The 21,664-nt window shown below is 44.6% G+C and overlaps 1 long non-coding RNA gene across 1 annotated transcript in view; it reads right to left on the bottom strand.

Annotated features, from left to right (window-relative positions):
* Positions 1 to 6,836: 6,836 nt before the first annotated feature.
* LOC118652118 overlaps positions 6,837 to 21,664 on the bottom strand; it is an 89,389-nt gene continuing 74,561 nt past the window's right edge. The window contains exons 3-5 of the long non-coding RNA XR_004966439.1: positions 14,130 to 14,174; positions 12,924 to 12,990; positions 6,837 to 7,470 (exon numbers count right to left, since the gene is read on the bottom strand). This is a non-coding gene — a long non-coding RNA (uncharacterized LOC118652118). The remainder of the gene's footprint in view (positions 7,471 to 12,923; positions 12,991 to 14,129; positions 14,175 to 21,664) is intronic.

Genomic DNA, 21,664 nt, shown 5'->3' with positions numbered 1-21,664 from the left:
ATCCCTGCCCCTGCTCTATCAAATACCCAAATTTAACCTATCCCATGACAGACCAAAATACTCCATTTCTAACATGGAGCTTCAATCTTACAATAAATGTGTTAGACCAGAACCTTGAGTAAGACAGCTTCCCCTGATGCCAAGGTTTTCTTTAGTTTCTTTTAGGGGGCCCAGGGTGTTTATACGCAGGACTTAGTAAGAAGCAGGATGGGGGGCAGGGACACCTTTCTTTTGCAAAGTGGGAGAAGGGCAATTGTGAAATGAGATGGCGGGCAGGTCCAGATGGCAGTGAGCACCATGGAACTGAGGATCAGAAAATGGATCCCTTTAAGCATTCCAAGCTCACATATCTCTTGGGAAGCCTTGCTGTACTCCAGTTAGAATACCACTGCTCTGTTTCACACTGGTCTTTTGGGCCTCAGTGTTCATATCTATAAATTTAAGAGGTGTGACTCAATGGCCCCAAATTACATTCCAGTTTTAAATATTGAATTCCAACCATTGGGTCGGGCTACTGGATGGCCTGGGCACTTGCTGGTGCCACTCTTGTCTCCTAGAGAAGCATTAAATAGGCTGGACAATCCCCCCACCCCTAAGTGAGCTGGAACCCCCGCTTCCCCTACCCTCCAGCACAGTGGTTCCCAGCCTTGGCTGCACATTAGAATCACCTGGGAATCTTTTTTAAATCCTGATTTCTGAGCCTCATCCTCCGGAAATTCTGTTTCTTTGTTATGGGGCGGGGCCACAACATTAGTAACAAAGAAACAGAATTTCCAGAGGATGAGGCCCAGAAATCAGGATTTTAAAAAAATTCTCAGGTGATTCTAATGTGCAGCCAAGGTTGAGAACCACTGCTCTTGCAGGTTCTCTCTCTCTCCTCTCTCTCTCTCTCTCTCTCTCTCTCCCTCTCTCTCTCTCTCCTACCAAATGCCAATGGCTCTGCTATCCTTCCCAGCTGAATGATCTTAGACCAATATACTCAACCTCTAGGCGGTAACAGTGTGCACTCAATAGCAATCCTGCTACACGGACTAACTACAATATAGCATTAAAAAATCCCACACCTGAACTCTTCATTGGAGGATAGGAACTATGTATTTTATTTTATTTCTGTGATGTGGGAGTCTTTGTTATGAAGCAATATATTGCTTTTGTATGCATGCTAATATGTGCATTAGCATGTATATTCATTTTTGTATTTTTAAATGTTATGTTTCTGTAATTTTGAAGCTTTGGCCATATGTAGATCTGATGAGCTTTTTAAATGGAAGAATTAATTCTTATTTAGTAAATGGAGTCGACGTATAAAAAGAAGGCAAAGTTGATAAAAAGGCTGGGTGTCACTGTGCACGTAGGGGGTGTCTTCTCCACCACACCCTGCCTCTGACTTCTGCGTGGGCAGTGGGGAGGGGAGGGACAAAGTCCTTGGGGTGGTGCAGGGTGGGAGTGTCATGGTGGAGATACAGCATTCAGTGGGCTCAGGGTTTGGGCCAGGAAATTGTCAGGAGCCAAGCTTTGAGGACAGGAGTGGCTTAGCTGAACTCAGCACTTGCTGGGGAAGTGGGTGGTTTGAGTTTTACTTTCAGTTTCACTCAACATCATTTCAGGATGAAATGCACTTAACAGTCAGATCTCTTAGCCAGATTTCTCAGCAAACCTGTGCTCTGCCCGCCCCCCCCCCCCCCCCGCCCCTCCGCCAGGCCAGGTTGTTTAACTTGAGCTTGAGGGTGGGCTGGGGCAGGTGAGAAGCATGAGTAAGGCTTCCGGTAGGGCAGTGCCAGGCGTGGAGAAGGCAGTGCCCCTGCATATCAGCAAATTCTCATGGCTGGGCCCTTGGTACTGGGGACAGGTCATTCCACCTCTCTACTCCACAAATAGGGGGTCTAGAAATGATCTCTAGACAACCACTTAGCACCTCATGTGTATCAGGCTGGCACTGTGTCTTCAAAGATGAATAGACACACCCTTGCACCAGGGAGCTCACAGGGTAGAGGGAGAAGAAGGAAAGGAAAAGGTACAGACAGGATGATGAGAGCTGCCATCCCTGGAGGCCCACTCTGTGCCATGTTCTTTCCTCATGTTATTTTCATAGTTCTTACTATGACTCAAAGGTGATGCATTTTCAGAGTCGAGCCATGGACCACTCATCAGAATGCAGATTACTGGGCCACGCCCCCACCTCTAGATCAGAGTTTACAAGAGCTCAGTTGGGCATCTTCATTTCTGACAAACATCATGAGTAATTCTCATGTACTTCAAAAACTGAGACCCCCCACCCTAAGGGTGTACATATTTTGCCTTAGTAGGTTTTACCAGTAAGAAACCAAAGCTCAAAACAGTTAAATTGCTCAGGGCCAGCCAAGGTACAGATTGTAGAGATTTGATTTGTCAACCAATGGTCATTGAGACCAATTCAAAGCCAACAGGAACCCCCAATTCGGGTGCGGTGAAGAAGGAAACTATTTAGGGCAAACAGCTCAATCATGAAACAGCAAGGCTTTGGAACAGCACAGCTGTGAGGCGGCCCTCAGGCAAGGCCCCTGTCCTGCTGGACAGCTACCCTCAGCTTCGCTCTGCTCCTGTCTGTTCCATTCAGGTTGGGACATCTTCAGTGTTTCACCTTCAGCTGGGAAAGCAGTCTTCTATCTCTGGTGAAAAGAGAAACTGCGCGTCTGAACTGGAAGGAAAGTTGACTTATATAGAGAGAAGTCCCCCTCCAATCCTTGATTGGTCTTTTCTCATGCAAATGAGGACTCCAAATCCTCACAGTTTAATTGGTTCAGAAAGCACTATTCTGGTTGGCCAGAATTGAGCCTTTCTGATTGGTGAAGAGGCTAATGAGGATATAGTTGCATGACTTCAACTGGACTGGGAAAGTCTCAGTCCTATTGGTTGAAATACAATCCCAGGAACGCCTTTAAAAGGGTTGGTCCAGCTGGCAGGAACGCAGTGCAGGCAGGCAGTTCAGTGTGTAGGTAGGCAGCTTCATGCAGGCTTCTCCGTGAAGCCCAACTCGCGTGAGCAGTCCCTGTTTAGAAACAACTGCTAGGCGATTTTAAATTTGAGCCCAGTTAACCCCAGGAGGCCTCTTTGGTAGATATCTTCTTTCTCAGAGTTGGCAGATTCAAACCCAGCTCAGAGTTAGGTTCTGGTTTATGCTTGTTGCCCTGCATCATTAACAGCAGCCCCGTTCACTCTCAAAAGCATCCTGGATTGGATAATAAATTATATGGCTACCCTATTGGGAGCCCCTCACCATGACTCTGCATCATGCTACTGCCTTTTCAAAAAGGTCAGTTAATGTGGTTATGGGAACACACAGAATATGGAGGAGGGATCACCTGGCTGGGAGGGAGAGCGAAGGTAGGGTGGGAGCAGGTCAGGGGAGAATCCCAGCTGTGATACCCAAATCCCCTCTCTGCTTTTTGATCAGCAATGTAGACAATGGATATTTTAAAGAAGAAAATAGATAAACAGGCGATTTCCATCTCCACTGAAAGCTGCAGCCACAGCAGCAATCATAATCACATCTAACCCAGAATGCTGTGGGCCCAGCACTGTCCTAACTGCTTTGCATATATCACAGAGGACAATGGAGGCTGGAGAGCGACAGAGGTTAGGCTGGGCAGCAAGAACAGTCATGCCTGGGAAACTGGAATGGCAATGCACTGGTGACCAAGGGCCTGGGAGTCTAGACACCAGCTTAGTCACAAAACAATTTCTCATGCAGCCTTTGTAAATCGTGACCTTTCTGGAAGACGTGGAAAAAGTCAATACCAAAATCCTGAGCCTAATAGTTGATTAAAAGGAGCTCATTTTCCCTTCTACAGGGATTTTTCAGAACAGAGCTGCCTGCACATCTTGACTAGTTTAGATGCAGCCCTACCCGGAAGCAGGAGGATGGAGGAGATGACCTCTGAGGTCCCTTGGAGCCTAAAGGGTCTGTGATCATTACAACCACATGTCAGGACCTGGAGACATTCTTGTTTCCTGCTCCTCCACTAGGGACCCAGGGCTGCAGGGCCCCTTTGCCTGTGTGTTTAGCAGGTCATGCCCTCTTCCCTGGGCCTCCAGCCTCCTCTCTAGCCTTCACCACCCCCCACTAGCAGGCCCCTCAGCTCTTACATTTCTTGGGTCTCCCTTCACTCTACCCATAGAAGGAGCCTGGGTGTGGGTGAGGACATGGGTCCTGCCTCTTTCTCTCAATTTCATCTCCAGCACGCATCTGGATTTTCCCAGCCCAGCCTGGATCTTTCCTGGAACCACACTCTAATCGGCATTGAGCAGGATGCCTTCTCTCAAACATACTCGTGCAAACTTGCATCCTCTCTGGGCAGCAGAACCAGCGGCCATGGTGGCTGAGGCTGTGGACAGATGTGTCCAAACTGGCCAGATGTACTGCCCAAGACAAATGCAGATACACTTCTGAATGTGCTTTTAAACCCAGAAGAGCAGTGAAGGGCACCCCCTGAAGACCCTAGGCCAGTGATGGCAAACCTATGACACGTGTGTCAGAGGTGACATGCGAACTCATTTTTTTGGTTGATTTTTCTTTGTTAAATGGCATTTAAATATATAAAATAAATATCAAAAATATAAATCTTTGTTTTACTATGGTTGCAAATATCAAAAATTTTCTATATGTGACATGGCACCAGAGTTAAGTTAGGTTGTTTCAAAATGCTGACACGCCGAGCTCAAAAGGTTTACCATCACTGCCCTAGGCCAACATGTGCCTTTCTTGTTTAGATCATCCTGAATCGGGCAACCATAGGGAAGGGATTGGCCCAGGGCCCAGACGAACAGGTCTTTTGGAGCTAGCTGCTTGGCTGGAGCAAAGCTGACAGCTCGATAGATGGAAAGAAAGCCTATTTGGGGGTGAGGGGGAGAGAGAGAAGTGGGGAGAGGCAAGGAAGGGAGTGAGAAAAGAGAGGAAAGGAGTGTAGAGAGGAAGAGGATACCAATGAGGAGAGAAAAGAGAGTGTGAGGAGAGAGGAGAAGATGGGGGACAGGAGAAAGGGGTGTGTATTGTTGCTTCATCTGCTTGCAGAAACAGAGATTTTAGGGTGGAGGCTTGATCTGGGACCTAGGAGACTGAAGGGTTGGGGCAAAGGTAGGGTGGGGAAGAAGGAGCAGGGAATGATGCTTAGGCATATTTGATGCTCACAGGAAAATCCCAAAGTCTTACAAACTCGGCTCTTGGGGCCTCTAGACCAGCGGTCGCCAACCTTTCAGACCTCACAGACCACCCAGCAGTGGTCCGCGGACCACCAGTTGGCGACCGCTGTTCTAGACTCAGTCTCTATGGGGACTGAGGGGTTAGGAAAAGAGCAAAAAGTGTTAGAATAACTCACAAGTGCAGTGCCTTCAATTCAGCTCACACTTTTTAGGCTCTGCATTTTCTAGGCCAAGCTCCCTGCTAAAGCACCTGGCATAAGAGGAGTGAATGGGGTGCAATCTCTGGCAACACTCTGGGGGAGATCTGCAGTGTGTGCAGTAAGCAGGTAGAGGTGCATGTGTGTGGTGGGCTGGGTACTTCTTTCCAGAAGGAGAGGAAAATATACCTTCATTTTTATGGGTGAGTTAGGGGATCTGAGAGCTGGGAAGACCCTTGGAAAGTCAGCCCCTAAAGCCACTGAGACAAAGGGTTCCTTTTATGCTGGCAGGTCCTTAGAAGAGCACCATCTCGCTGGCGTGTCCAGGGTCCTGGGACAGAACAGGAGAGCAGATGCTGGCTCAGCAGGCAGAGAGGGCACCCAAATAACATTGAGTTAAACAGAGGTGTTCCCCCATTCTTTGGATGGTTTTTGACTTATTTGGGGTGTTTTGTTTGTTTAATTTTGGCAGTGGGCTATCTGGAGCTTTAATATGTAAATTTTTGAGACTTGGACACCATGGACATTCTGAGGCGCCGTGTATCCTGTGACTCATGGTGAGGTCTCTCCCGCCGTGGCAAGAACTCTCCTGTACTGAAGTGGGAAAGAAAGGCTGTGGACGGGGCACTGATGTGTAGGGCCCTCCTGGGAGGTCTGGGCCTCTAGTCTGCCATTCCACCTGTCCCCAAAAGCTCTTTGAAAACCCTTCAACTGGATTAAAGATTTGATTAACTCGCCTTTGTCCTCAGTGATTTGACCTTGGGTGAACTGCTCTAAGTCTTTATGGCCCTTCCATTTTCCCCTCATTGAATTCGAATAATAGGCCTCAAATTATTCCAGGGGCTATCTGTCCCCAAATCACTTCTGTGTTGTATTACTAGCATCTACTTCCCTGGATTCTTCTGCATTATTTCATCCACAGGTTCTGACTCCCCAGATAGGCCCTTCTTCCGATGGAAGTTCTGGGTGCCCCGAACAGTGCAACGAGGTGGCACATAGTATGAGACCTCAAGTCAGGGAACTGGGTTCGATTCCCCACTCTGCCACTTGCTCCCAGAAGCTCATTTTCTTCTTCTTCTATTAAAAAAAAGAAGGGGGGGGGGCTAACTAAACTGAGGGAAAGTGATTTATAAACTAAGTTTCCATAGACTCCTAGTTCCCTTTCTTAATTATTTATCCAACTCGTGCCGTGTTTGAGGCACTGTGCAAGATGATGAGAATTGGCAATGGTTCTTTGGTTCATCCATCTCATCTCATTCTGGCTGCTTGTTGATAAGTATGATGATTGTGGAAATTCAGGCTTCTAAAGCTTAGGGAAACCTCAGCATTCTGAAATGCAGAAATTATGGTGATATTTCAAGAGCTCTGGGCCCCAAACCACCTCTTCTTCTTAGGGACAGTCACAATTCATAATAAACAGTAAGCACACAAGACACATTTCTTTTTATTCTAAAAGGAGAACTTAGAAAGCATTTTTGCACTCAGGTAAACTGGAGGTTGGAGCTGTTGGGGGAAGGGGAGGGTGAAGGAGGAGGGGCAGGCGCGGGGTGAATGGAGGTGGGAGAGGCTGGCGGCAGAGCAGACACCCCCCCAACACAGACGTCCTCGGAAACAAGGGGAGGCTGTGAAGCTGTGAGCCCCTCACGGCTCCATCCTGGCCCCCTTAAGGACCACCCTGGGAAGTCCTCTAGAAAACCCATCCATCATGGACAACAGTCTGCTTTCTTTCCTCTCTGGTTCAATATCCATAGCACAAAAATGTGCTTCACTAATGGAAACCTTGTGCTGGTTTCTCCGAGGACTGAGGCATGAGAGGCAGAAGAGGAAGCGGGTGTGTGGGAAAGAACACACAGAAAGAGGCCCGCGCTCCCAGGTCTGCGAACACGCGCACGCGCACACTCACATATGCGTGCACACGCAGGGAGGGGCAGGGAAAGTCTTGCTCGCCTTGGACACTGGCAGTGACAGCAAGGAGACAAAGCTGGTGAAGGACTTGCTTTCCAGTTCCTCAAATCACCACCCTTGTCTGTGTTTCTCAGTGATTCAGAGGCTGCTCAGTATGTCTGCCTGGGGTTTTCACTGGCTCTTTCATACTCTGTTGGAGGAAGAAGAAAAAAAAGATTAATTTTCAGTTCCCCTCAATTGCCCTGGGTTTGTGCAATCAACTGTCATTGTGAGATTGTCACTGTGCGACTGTCTCTGTCCTCATAGAGGCCTGCACATGGTTCAGGGTCTGCACGTCGCCCAGAGCAAATAGCAGCTCCTTTTTCCTATGGTGAAAGACTGCCCGCCCATCGAAAGTTCTTCTACCCCTCTAGCCTCTAGTTCAACCCATGGGCTGTCTGAAGAAAGAGACAGTCAATAACTACTTATATGCATATGAATAAAAACCAAATGTGGGTATGAGTTTACTCTGATCGAGTTTTAGGAGGCTTGAGTCCTAGTCATGGATATGTAGTAACTGGCTGTGTGACCTTAGTCAGGTGGCTGAACCTCTCTGATTCTTACAGCAATCTACTGAAAACTGAACAGGGTAGATAGTCTGTGAGGCTCTCCGTTTCTGCCCTAAGATGGGAATCTTGTCCAGTGGTGGTTATCTGCTTGAATGAAGAGTTGCAGAGGCATGGATAATAGAAAACAGTGGTGAACTGACTTTAATTTTTTTCTATTTTACTTTCCGTTTGCCTCTGGAATGCAACTAGAGCACACTCTCAGACACACACTTCCTCTCTGTCCCTGCCCCCTCTCTGTGCTCCTCTGTTTAGCCCTCCTGGCCAGGATGGGGATAGAAGAATGTAAGGCAGGCTGGGGTGGGGGTTGGGGGAGGATGTAGGAGAGGAAGGTTTCTGGTTGGGGGAGGGAGGTGATGGGGGAGGAGTGCTCCAGGCACCCGTGAATTGATCAGCTATAGGTCATTCAAACCCTTCCCCTGTCCTAAAAGGTAGAAGATTGTGAATAGAACATTCCTCACATGAAATACCGTATATACTTACTTGCCTTGGAGAAGCAACAGTGGTGTGCGTTTAAATGACGAATCTCAAGGAAAATAATCAGAGAAGCCCTTGTTCTCCTTCTTGTCAGCTATGTACTTTAGCCTTACTTTCCAGCCAAGATGGGGCCCCTGCAAAACTGGGGTTGCTAGGGCAATAATCATGGGAGTGGAGACTGGAAAGGGAGCTAGGACCTTAAGAGGAAAATAAGTGTGTTTTGCTGCCATTTTTACTCCCCCATAGCTTGGCAAATATGACACATTTCTTTTGCAGCAGAATCTTCTATGTGAGCATATACGGTAACCGAGGCATTCCAGAGTCCAGCTGCTAGCCAATCAGGAGTTGGGACCTTTCTGCGTTTTTTCATTAAGAAAGGGTTTTGGGTCCTCTAAGGAGCAGCAAATCAACTGCAGTCTACAGAGTTGTCATCCCCTCCCCCAACCTCCCACCGCTGTCCTATTGGTGGTGGGGGGGGGTGTGTGTTGTTAAATCCATCTTGGCCCCCATCCTGGGGAGAACCCCAAGGAAACACATAGTCCCAGGTATTGGGAATGTAGGTGCTGGGGGTGGAGACACACGCTGGCTCAAGTAGAGGTGGGTGACCAGCTGGAGCCATTGTTGGGGTGAGGGCAGCTGGAGGGGGAAGGAAGAGAGTTCTGCAGATATGTGCAGCTATAGATGCTTGTGTGTGTATATGTGCAGTTCACCCCCTGATGGCCTCCCTGTGGGACTGAGCAAGTGGCAAGGGTGGTGGGAAGTCCGAGTAGCTTGAGTCAGGAAGCGGAAGGCCGCAGATGCTTCCCCAGGAGGAGTCAAGGAGCAGCTGCGAGCTGGGGAGGGCCCGATGACAGCAGGGCTGCCAGGGGCCGGGCGCACAAGGAGAGGCCGACTGGGTGCCACAGTCTACCTGGGCTGTGGAGGTCAAGCTCAGAGCTGGCCAGCCTCCAATTTCCCTCTGGGTCTTCAAATCGGGTTCCTCCTCTTCTCTTCCTCCTTCCGACGTAGGCTGCCTAGGCCCTGAGGTTGTGACCTCTGCTCAACTTCAGGCATGGTTCTCTTTTCTCCCTCAGGCTTCTAATGCCAGTTTCCCACCAGTTCCAGGGGCCCTCTCACTTCTTCGAGTAGTTCTCCTTTTCTTCAAGCCTGGGCAGGCAATGGGACAATTGACAGGCAGCCTGGAAACAGGGCATCCGCCCTCTGGGTACATTTCTTGGCATTTGAAATACTCGGGTTCCTTAAGTCTCCCTAACACTCCCACTCTTATCCAGGAAATTGAGATGAAGAGAGGTCAAATAAGCAGCTCCCAACGCAGGCACCGGGCAGCCTTTCACAGGGCACCTGCTGCACACTGGGATCTGGAAGGACGCTCTCACCTGAGCTACGGCCTGGACTCGGCACTGAACATGGTGTGCCCCCTTCCCCGCCCCCCTCAGCCACAAGCAGCAGCAGCCTCAGTGACTGCACTACCTTGGAAATTCTTAGAAATGCAAATTCTCAGGTGCCACCCAGATCTGCTAAGTCAGCCCAGCCCCGAGATCTGTGCCCCTGACGCCCCCCCCCCCCCCAGCCCCGACTGTGATGCGTGATGCCGATGCGCCCTACATTTGAGAGGCACTGCCTGGACGCCCGTCCCACTGGATCTTCCCTCCTGAGAATAGGTCCGGGCCACAGAAGCACTTGAGGTCAATTTTTCAGCTCCAAGGTTCCTCTTTCAATGATTTTACCGCGGAAGGAAGTTGAGTATCCACAGCAGGCCTGGGTGTAACGCCCATTTTTAGATGCAGTGGCCTCAGCCCTTTTGACCTTTTGCCTGGCCTTTTGAGAGTGAAAATGGTCAGCTACAGCTCATTTTACTTCCCGTTCCTTCTTTCCCCTAATGGTTTTAAGCTTTTCCTTTGGCAAATGTTTTCACAGGTTGTTCGGAAGTGGAGATTTTAAGGATTTCAAGTCTAGGAAGTAATGTCACACAGAAAAGAGTTTCTATAAGACAGAATAACAGGAAATGCAGCAGGAGAAATTTAGGTTAGATAATCAGTTCAGTACCGTAGAGGTATTGATCTGGCTCTTTTTGGGGGATGATCTCAATTTTAAACACAATACTCTAAAATTTACACAGGTCCAGTTGTACCAGTGAGATGACATTTAGATTTTTTTTTAAATTTGGTTTTTAGCAAAGTTATCACTGTATGGATAGAAGACAAATTCATGCATCACGGAGGGAATATATCTTTACAAACTAGGGAAGATGCACCAGGGAGATCTTGCCTGCCCAGCACCTGGTGTGATGTGGAAGCACAGACAATGTGCTGATGGGCCTCTTGGGACAAAAAGTCTAAGTCTGGAGCTGGAGGCTTCGGTGACTTGATGTTTTCGTTCTGATTCTTCTCAATAATAGTTATATGTACGTAAGTTCCTAAATTTTTCTCTGATTCAGTTTATTATTTTTAACATAGAGGTAAAAGACCTTTTCTAGGACTTCATTTTGTTTTCTATGGATTTTAAAAAAATCTTTTTGTTTTGAAATTGCTAGGAGATCATTTCCCCTTGGTCTCATGTTTCTGCACACTTTCTGAAGAGAGGCATGGCAGCCTTTTGTTCTGGACTATCTCTTTAAGAATATGTGTATAGAAACATCCTTGAATAATAGAGAGAATGTCTATCTTTGAAGAAGAGGGTTTGTTTGTTTGGCCACACAATGAAGACAATGTCTCTGTTCAGGGCAAAGTTTGGGTAGGTTTACTTACAACCTCTTAGAAGAGATTGGGGTTTCTTAAGCCATGTGATACAAACTCACTGACTGTGTAGCATTTTTCTGGCCCACACGTGTCAGCTTCGTAGGCCTTGGGGGGACATGTGGCGCCTGTGTGACCGTGAAGCTTATGCTGCTTGGTGTGCTATGAGTAATAAAGTCCTTTGTCTCTGACCCAGGAGAATCATGTCTTCTGCCAGCATCAATGAAACTGGAGTAGGTTAAGATGTTAACTTACAAGCAGGGTAAAATCTTAGATCCTTCATCATTCTTGATAAATAATTTCAGACTTGCAAAAATAATACAAGGAATTCCCATTTGACCTTCACACAGGTTCCCTATGTATTAACCACAGATCAGTGATCTACAATTACACTATTAACTAATACTATTAATTAATTTATAGATCTTATTGAAATGTTATCAGTTGTGCTGCTAATGCCTCCTTTCTGGATCCAGCTCCAATCCTGATAACACAATGCATTTTGTCTCTTCTAGTATCATTTTTAAAAAAATATGTTTTTATTGATTTCAGAAAGAGAGAGGGGGAGACAGAAACATTGATGAGAGAGAAATATGAATTGGCCACCTCCTTCATGCTCCCTTCCCAAAGATCAAGCCCACAACCTGGGCATGTGTCCTGACCAGTTCAATTCACAAGAAAGATATAACAATCTTAAACTTGGATGTAACCAATAACGTAGCTCCAAAATATATAAAGCAAAAGAACCACAAAAAGACATCAACAAATTTATATCATAGTGGGAAGCTTTAATATTTTCTCTCACTGTTTGATAGTTTAAGCAATAGAAAAACAAAAAGAATATGAAGATTTGTGCAATGCAATTAACAAGTTTGATCTAATAGCTATGTATCTAATTCTATAACTAAGAAATAGAAAAGAGATTTTTTTTCAAGCATACTTAGAACATTTAAGAAAACTGTCTAGCCCTGGCCCATGTGGCGCAGTTGGTTGGGCATTGTCCTGTGCACCAAAGGGTTGCTGGTTCCATTCCTGGTTGGTGCACATACCCGGGTTGTGGGCTCTATCCCTCTAGGGGAAATGCAGGAGGCAGCTAATCGAAGGTCCACTCTCATATCGATGTTTCTCTCTCCCTCTCCTATCCTCTCTCTCTAAAAATCAAAACAATATTTTAGAAAAAGAAAATTGTTTACATGCTATGCCATAAACCAAGTCTCAAAAAAATTCAGTATCTTATAGGTTACATACTATGACTACAAAGAAATTAAGAAATTTAAAAACAAAAAGATAACTAAGAAATAATCCTATGTTTGGAGATTTAAAGACACACTTCTAAATAACTCCAGGATCAAAGAAGAAATCATAATGGAAATTAGAAAATACTCAATATTGATTGATAAGTCTAATATTGCATATTAAACTGTAGGGAATAACAAAATAGTAGTTAGAAGTGGTTGGGTGGAAATATAGAACTTATATGGCTATATATTAGGAAAGAAGAAAGTCTGAATAGTAGCAAGATAAATGTCAGAACTGAGAAATTAGAATAAAATGATAATCTTTTTAAAAGTAGAAGGGATGTATCAATAAAGAGCAGAATTAATGAGACATGAATATGAGATAACATAGAGGATTAACAAAGCTGAAAGATGTTTCTTTAAAAAGGTTGGTGAAATTGAGGACTGCCAGCAAGATATTAGAAATAAGAAAGAGGATTTAATTATTTGTTATGGATTGAATTTTGTCTACCCCAAAAGATATGTTTAACCTCCATCACCTATGAATGCAACCTTATTAGGAAATAGGATCTTTGCAACTGTAATCACCTTACAATGGGTCATTCAAGGGCCTTCTCATCCACTGTGACTGCTGTCCTTCTGGAAGGGAAGAGACCTAGAATTAAAACAGGGAGGACATCATGGAGAGGTGAAGGCAGTGATTGTAGGGATGTGTCTACACCCCAAGAAACAGCAAAGATTGCCAACCACCATCAGAAGCCAGGACAGAGGCTTGAGCCGATTCTCCCTCAGGCCTTCGGTAGGAACCAACTCTCTTGGCACCTTGGATTTGGATTTCTACCCTCCAGTGCTGAGAGACAATAAATTCCAGTTGTTTCAAGGCACCCAGGTTCTGATACTTTGTAATAGCAGCCCCTGGAAACTAATATTCTACTGATGCAGCAGGAATGAAAATATGGGAGAATATTATGTCATTTAGTGCCAATAAATTTGAAGCCTTAAATGAAAAGGACAAATTGCCAGCAAAATATTAATTGCGAAAACGGACTCAAGAGGAAATGGAAAGCCATTAAACTTGGGTGATGAGCAGTTAACAATCTTCCTACATAGATAATATCAATCCCAGATGATTTTAGAGGTGAGTATGCCAAACATTAAAGGAAAAGATAATTTTAATATCATTTTAATTCTTCTATAGAGTAGAAGAAAAGGGAACATTTCTTAAGACATTCTATGAGGCCAATATAACCTTGATACCCAAATCAGACATAGTTGTCAGAGGAAAAAAAACAACACAGAACCATTTCACTAATGAACACAGATGCAAAAAACCCAGACACAACATTAACATATTGACACTAGCCACATAGAAAAAGATAATGAATTATGACCAAGTTGGATTCAGTCCATAAATGCAAAGCTGGTTCCGCATTAGAAAATTTCTAAATGTAGTTCACTACATAACACTTCATTAAAAAAAGAAAGACCATATGATCATCTCAATAGAGACAGAAATGCTTAATAACATTCAATATTTGTTTTATGATAAAAAGCCCTAGTCCTTGCCTAATTAAGAATGAGAAGTGACTTCCTTAACCTGGTGACAGTTTTTAGCACACAATCATGAAGTGTCAGCTTGGCTGTGTGCACACACCAGCACAGTTACAGTAACCCCTTTTCCCGTTGTAAAATATTAAATTTTTTTCTTCAGAATCAGTAATCAGTAACAAGCTAAGGTATGTGCTCATTGTTTTTATTCAGTGTTGTTGGAAATTCTAGCCAGTACAGACATACCTTGTTTAAGCGTGCCTCAATAGATTGAGCTTCACAGATACTGCCCTTTTAAAAAAAAAAGTATTGGTTTTAGAAAGAGAGGAAGGAAGAGAGACATTGAGTTGTGTTCCACTTATTTTTGCATTCATTGGTTGATCAGGGATCGAACCTGCAACCTTGGCGTATCTGGACGATACTCTAACCAACTGAGTAATACTGTGGTTTTTCAAAAATTGAAGGTCAAGGGAAAGCCTGTATCCAGCAAGTCTGTCAACACTATTTTTTCCAACAACATATACTCACATTTTGTCTCTGTGTCACATTTTGGGGATTCTCGCAATATTTCAAGCTTTTTCATTATTATATTTGTTATGGTGATCTGTGATGTCGCTACTGTAATTGCTTTGGGGCGCCACGCACCACTCCCAAATAAGTGAACTTAATAAATAAATGCGTGTGTTCCTATTGCCTCACCGACTGGCTGGCTGCTCCCGGTCTCTTTTCTTCTCTTTGGGCCTCCCTCCCTATTCCCTGAGACACAACACTATTGAAATTAGGCCAGTTAATAACCCTGCACTGGCCTCTTAATGCTCAATTGAATGGAAGAGTCAATCGATGAGTCAAACGTCATTGCTGTTTTATTTTAAGAAATTGCCACAGCCACCCCAACTTTAGCAACCCCAACCCTGATCAGTCCATAGGCATCCGCACTGAGGCAAGACCCTCCACCAACAAGAAAATTACAACTGGTGGAAGCTCAGATGATGATTAGCATTTTTTAGTGATAAAGTATTTTCAATTTAGGTTTTGTTTTTATTAGACATAATGATATTTCACACTTAATAGCCTAGAGTGTAGTGTAAACATGACTTTAAAACAAAATCCTAACTGGAGGGTATGTTTTTATGATTTTTGGAGAGACAGGAAGGGAGAGAATGAAACACTGATGTGAGGGAGAAATATTGATCAGTTGCCTCCCATATGCGCTCCAACCGGGGATCAAACCCAGAACCTGGGTATGTGCCCTGACTAAGAATTGAACTCGAAACCTTTTGGTGTACCAGGTGACACTCCAACCAGCTGAGCCACCTGGCCAGGGCTAAATATGACTGGGAAACCAAAAAATTCATGTGGCTCAGTTTATTGAGAAGTTCAATTTATTGAGGTGTTCTGGAGCCAAACCTGCAACCTCTCCGGCATGCCTGTACACCATACAAGAAAAAGAAATGAAAGTTATAAAGAATAGAAAGAAAAGAAATAAAACTATCAGTGTATTTGTAGTTTGTATGACTGTTTACATAGATGATGTAAGCTGTTCTTCAGACAAATAGCTTGATAAGGATAAATAGCAAGTTTTAGCAAAGTTGTCAGATAAAATATCACTGTACAAAAGTTGATTTTATACACCATTAAAGCCTAGATCATTTAATTTTAAAAATATAACAAAAAATAAGATACCCAGGACTATATTTAATGGGTGTGTAAGACTTTTATGAGGAAAAAATATAAATTGTTATCAAACTTCCTGTGGAGTACATCAGTGAAATGAAGAGACCAGCCATGATTCCAGATAGGAAACCATACTAATAATAGTGTAACAGTATTTAGATTCAATGAAATCACAATAAAACCCCAACAGGTGGGACTTTTTTTCTTTTTGGTGGGCTATGGCAACCTGATTCAAACATCTACTTGAAGCACAAAAGATCAAGAATAGCTGACAAACTTTTGAAGAAGTCAAAGTGAGGACCTTATCCTGTTATATATCAAGACCTATAGATTGGCTGGAGTTGCTCAGTGGCTGAGAGTCAACCCATGAACCAAGAAGTCACCGGTTTCATTCCCAGGTAGGGCACATGACTGAGTTGTGAGCTTGATTCCCAGTAGGGGGTGTGCAGGAGGCAGCCAATTGATATTTTTATCTCTATCTCTCTCCCTTTCTCTCTCTTAAAAAAATAATAAAAACATATTTTTAAAAAATACATAAAAATCAATGCTAAATAGACAGCTGTTACTGATGAAGGGACAAATAGATCAATGGAATGAAATAAAGTCTAGAAACCATGTCATACATTTTTAGAAACTTAATATATGATAGAACTGCCATTGAAAATCAGTGGGGAAAGTACAGGTAACCCACTAAATGGTATTGGGGACATTCGTTCTCCAGAAGAAATTGTACCTGCAGCTGATACCATAAATACACATACATTTCAGATGAACTAAAAATTTAAATATGAAATGCAAAATGTTAAATATTTTAAGAAAACATTATCAAGTGTCTCAATGGACTGGTAATTTTGGCTATGATAAAATCACTATTAAGAGAGAAAAAGGTACATACATGCTGTGAGAAAAGATATGCGTGCAACCGAAAGGATTAATATTGAGAAAATGTAAATGATTAATTGAATTATTAAAAAAACACACAACTTAATAGAAAAAAAATGAGTAGAAGGTACAACTAGTCATTTTCTTAGAAAGGAAAGCTGAATATCCAAAGAGCATAAGAATGTCCAACTTCTCTAATACTCAGGGATGTACAAAATAAAACCATAATGAGTACAGTTTTAAGTTAACAAGTCTGACAATCCCATGTGTTGTAGGTAATGTGAAACACTGAATTCTCTGGTGCACTGCTCATGAGGGTGATAATTGGTCCAATCACTTTAGACCTTATTTAGTAAAAATGAGGATTGATATGCCCAGGGACTCAGGGATTCCATACATAGGTTCAAATCCTGGAGAAACTCTCACACGGGTACACTATTAAACATGTACAAAAAGTTTGTAGAAATATTCATTTGAGGTAGTTGAAACATAAAAACAATCTATATGCTATATATGTCAATCAAGAGTAGAATGGTGCCCTGATTGGTGTGGCTCAGTGCATAGAGCTTCAGCCTGTGCACTGAAGGGTCCCGGGTTGGATTCCAGTCAAGGGCACATCCCCAATGGGCACGTGCAGGAGGCATCCGATCCATGATTCTTTCTCATCATTGATGTTTCTATCTCTCTCTCCCTCGCCCTTCCTCTCTGAAATCAATAAAAATATATTTTTAGCCGAAACCGGTTTGGCTCAGTGGATAGAGCATTGGCCTGCGGACTGAAAGGTCCCAGGTTCGATTCCAGTCAAGGGCATGTACCTGGGTTGCAGGCACATCCCCAGTGGGAGATGTGCAGGAGGCAGCTGATCGATGTTTCTCACTCATCGATGTTTCTAACTATCTCTCTCCCTTCCTCTCTGTAAAAAATCAATAAAATATATTTAAAATATATATATATTTTTTAAAAAGAGTAGAATGGTAAAAAGCTGTGGTGTAGACATATAAAGGAATACTATACAGTAGTGAAAATGAAGGGACTAGTGGTATATACATCAGCATCAATGGATCTAAAATTATTGTAGTAAAAATGGTGAACAAAAAATACAGACACTATGAATCCACTTATATAAACATGAAAAAATAAACACTATTCCAATTTCAAGGCTTACTATAAAGTTCTAACAGTCAAAACATGTGGTTTTGGCTTAGGATAGAAGAAAGACATAGATCAATGAAAGAGAATGGTGAGTCCAGAAATAGACCTACATGTTATGTGGTCAACTCATTTTTGACAAAAGTAGCAAGGCAATTCAGTGAGAAAGCTGAGTGCCCTTGGGCAAGTTAGTGACTCTTGGGATCTCTATTTCCTTGCTTATAAAAATGGGCATACTATCATACCTACCTAATTGGCAGGGCACTGAGGTACTCTGACGTGTTTTGAAATAGAGAGGTATAGTCTGGAAAACCAGACATAAAGAGCAGGGAAGGCGGGGCTTCCTGGGAAGACCAGTTAATGTGGTGTGAAGTGGGTCAGCATCTGGGCCTCCATCCCTGACCCAGCACTGGGTCTCAGCAGGGTCCCAGGTGGACGGGCTGACCCATCCTAACAGAGACAGCTGTGGACATCCGAATGGAACTGCTTGGGGGCTAATGTCCATTCTCTTTTTGAGGCTAGAGAATGAGTTACAGTCATGTGGCTACGTGGTGAGAAAAGAATGAAAAACCAGAAGATACTAGTAGTTACAAACTGAAAATGTGTAATGCTGTCGTGTGATGATAATTTGATGTGTCCACCTCCACACGAAAGACACAGCTGCCTCAAGATGCAGTCTCTCCAAGCCAGGGCTCTCCGTTTTCTCTGAGACGGCTTATTCTATGCTTCTGTGGCTGACCTAGCTCCTCTCTGGGACTGACCGTCTTTTCTGTAGATAGCCTTTTAAATAAGTTCTGAAGGAGGCTGGATGCCTAGGAAATCATCCTCTTCTGAAGGTAATTGCAAGTTCTGGTCTTATGCACTCTGGGTTTATTTCATGGTTTTACTCTCTTGAGGGCAATTTTGTTCTCCTCATTTCCAAATTTCTGGTGGCAAAATAGATGGGAAAAGGGTACAATTCAATGTTCAATGTACATCCCATGTACCCATAGTATGTTCTTGATAAATGCTCTCTTTCCACATATGTGAGGGATTCATTCATTCCTCACATAGGTTATTTATTGAGGTGTGTGTGTGTGTGTGTGTGTGTGTATGTGTGTATGTCCAGCATTGTGCAGGGTTCTAGCACAACTCGGGTTGTGGATGCTGCTGCTAGAGGACTTTCTGTTTGTGGAGAGGAGACCACCTTATCCCCAGCACAATATTGCTGAACATGGAGGCCTTTTCCCAGGAGTTTTCTTAAGAAGGGAGAGGGTCTTTAAGAATGCCATCACATTTTCATACTTTCCAACCAAATAATACTAGTAAACGGGACAATCACCCAGATACCAGGACAGAATGGGAATAAGTAGCTGCCAACCTGAGGGTGTTGGTTTGTACCAAGCACTGTGTTAAGTTCTCCACACACATATTTCATTGACTTCTTATGACAACTCTGTGAAGTAGGTATTACTATGCTCATTTCATAGTTAACAGAACCAAGGCTCAGAGAGGCTAAAAAGCAAAAAAACAAAAACAAAAACAAAAAACAAACCTTGCTTAGGCTCACACTGTTAGTAGCAGTGAATCTGGGGTTCAAACTCAGGTCTGCCCAGCCCCGAAGCCCTTTATCACTGCTCTGCATCCCACCTGGAAACAGTGGCACCAGTAGCCTCGGGAATGCTGTGGCCACAAGCAGCCCCTAAGCGCACTCCCCCTCCTCTTTTCCAAATATGAACTCAGGACACTCGGTGTGAATGGTGATCTCTCGTGGCCTACGACATTAAGGCTATCCCTCACCAGTAACTCAGGGCCCTCCAACGCGGCCCCACCATCCCTCAGTAATTTCCTCTCTGCCTATAAACCACAACTTCTGCTGCACATGGTCTGCCCCTCAGTGTCTCTCAAATTTACTGCCCCTTTAACTGGCACCAAACATTTGCTCCTATTGTTCTTTTGGCTCAAAGTGGTCACCAGCCACCATTCAAGGGCCTGCCAGAGTCCACACCTCAGCAAGCAGCCCTGAGACTTGGTCTTTCTCTCAACAACCACCAAGTCACACCACTCACCCTTTCTTACCATTTGTTTATTTTTCAAAGCCACAGAAAAAGAACTGGGAGGCAGGAAGGTGAGAATAGCCTGAGCTAACCAGGTGACCCCCCCCCCCCCCCTCAGGCCTGAGAATCCTGACTTTGTGCCACTCCACTCATCATGCTTCCCGCTGACCACATACCTAGAAGATGTTGGGATGGAGGTTAAAGTACTTGGTTCTTCCTCAATATGTAGCACATGCTGACCACATGGCAGATATTGAGTCTGAGAATATGAATAAATGATTGAAATGAGCAAATAACTCCTGACAGACGGGGAAGAGACAGCTGAGTAATACCAGTTGTTATACAATGGTGGTTGGTGCCTGAGTACTGGTGGGTCTGGTGGGAGAAAAAACAAGATTCAGGGGTTATTCAGAGAGAGTTTGGTGAAGATGCTAAAAACAACCTTTGGAGTCTGATAGGGTTTGAATTTGAGCTCTGCCACTTCACACCTCTGTGACCTTCGCCAAATTACTTAGCCTCTCTGTGCTTTCACTCTATTATCTGTAAGAAGGGGGTGAATACCTACCTTAAAGGAACACTAAGATGATTAGATAAGCTAATTTGTGTAAGTGCCTGGCTGAGTGAACATTCCGTGAAAGATACTGTATTATGATTAGAGAGGGAGAGGGGGAGGAAGAGGGGGTTTGGAGGGAGATCACATTTAGGAAGTTTGGAAATGTGTCTGGTGCCATCCCACCCTGGCCCTGTGACAATCATATCTTCACTGTCTTGGCAGAGACATCCTGGAGCCCCAACTTCGGTCATGGATCACTCTAGTTTCTGCAAGTGGCAGCAACAGCTGTCTGCTGGGTGGTGGCAGGGATGGAGGCTAGGGCTCTTAATGGGAGGATAATATTCAATCTGGGGAGGAAAAGATAGCGGGTGGAGGAGCACTGCCACTAAACCGTTGGTTTATTTCAAGGTTGCAAGACCTCCAGCCATCTCTTCCTATGAGCCCCCCCCCCCCCCCCCCACACACACACACACAGGGCAGAGGAGCTGAGCCAGACCAGATGTTTCCTCTCTTTCACTATCCATGAATGGCTTGAGGACATGGGGCGGCAGGGCGGGGGGCGGGAGGGGAAGTAGTGAAGGCAGTGGGAGAGATGCCGTAGTTGGGACCTGCATTCTTCTTCACCTGGCATCTGCAGGCTTGGCATGTGTGTTCCCTGAGGTTCTTGGAAGCCTAATGCATATCACTTGTATGGCCAAACCCAGGGCCAGGGGGTGGGCAGCCCATTTTCTGGAGAAGCACCTTGGGAGGGAACTTGGAGGGTGGTTAGAAGTGTCTGCCTAACTCAGTGAATAACTGGGGAGGAGAGGACAAGAATAGCTCTTAGGAGAAACGGCTTAAGAGGCACAGATAGCAGCTTGGGGAATTCCCGCAGCTTCAAACTCCACCACCAGGATCTCTCCGGGCATCAGTCTTTCATCTGTAAAATGAGGAGAATACTAATAGCTGTCCAGATGACTGACTCTCGCACCGGGAGGACTTCATCAGTAATAGTCGTCATGACGGTGCCTTACAAATGTGCAGGATCAGCGTGAGTGAGATTTCATGGGGCGCCGGCAGGACCGGGATGTCATTCACAGGTGGGGAAAGTACCTAAGTGCCCTTCCACCTGCTGTACCCACGGAGGGGGCCTCAGCTGTGGGGACAGGTGCACCTCCTCCCAGATTACCCGAAATCATTGTGGTGCCCAGTAAGCACTTCTTGGCTAGAGTCTGAGAGCAACAACCGAAAGCTGCTTTGGGCTTAAAATCTCCTGCACCAATTAATCACTTCAGAGACTTTGGTCTAATCTTCCTTAAGATACATCTTCTTTCTCACGCAAGTGATCCGAAGCCCCAGTGAATCAGAGTGGGTCAAGCTGCATCGGGCACATATTTTTTCCTTGATAATCATCCATTCTATTTCCCAAGGCGAAGGAGGCGCCTTCATCCCTCCTGAGACTCAGAAGCCCAGCACAGTGGATGGTGTCTTCGCAGAGCTGCTGAAAA

The sequence above is a fragment of the Myotis myotis genome, unplaced genomic scaffold, assembly GCF_014108235.1.
Source record: "Myotis myotis isolate mMyoMyo1 unplaced genomic scaffold, mMyoMyo1.p scaffold_m19_p_3, whole genome shotgun sequence".
Classification (NCBI taxonomy): Eukaryota; Metazoa; Chordata; class Mammalia; order Chiroptera; family Vespertilionidae; genus Myotis; species Myotis myotis.
Note: the sequence above shows the minus strand (reverse complement) of the source record. Positions and strands in the feature narration are given on the sequence as shown.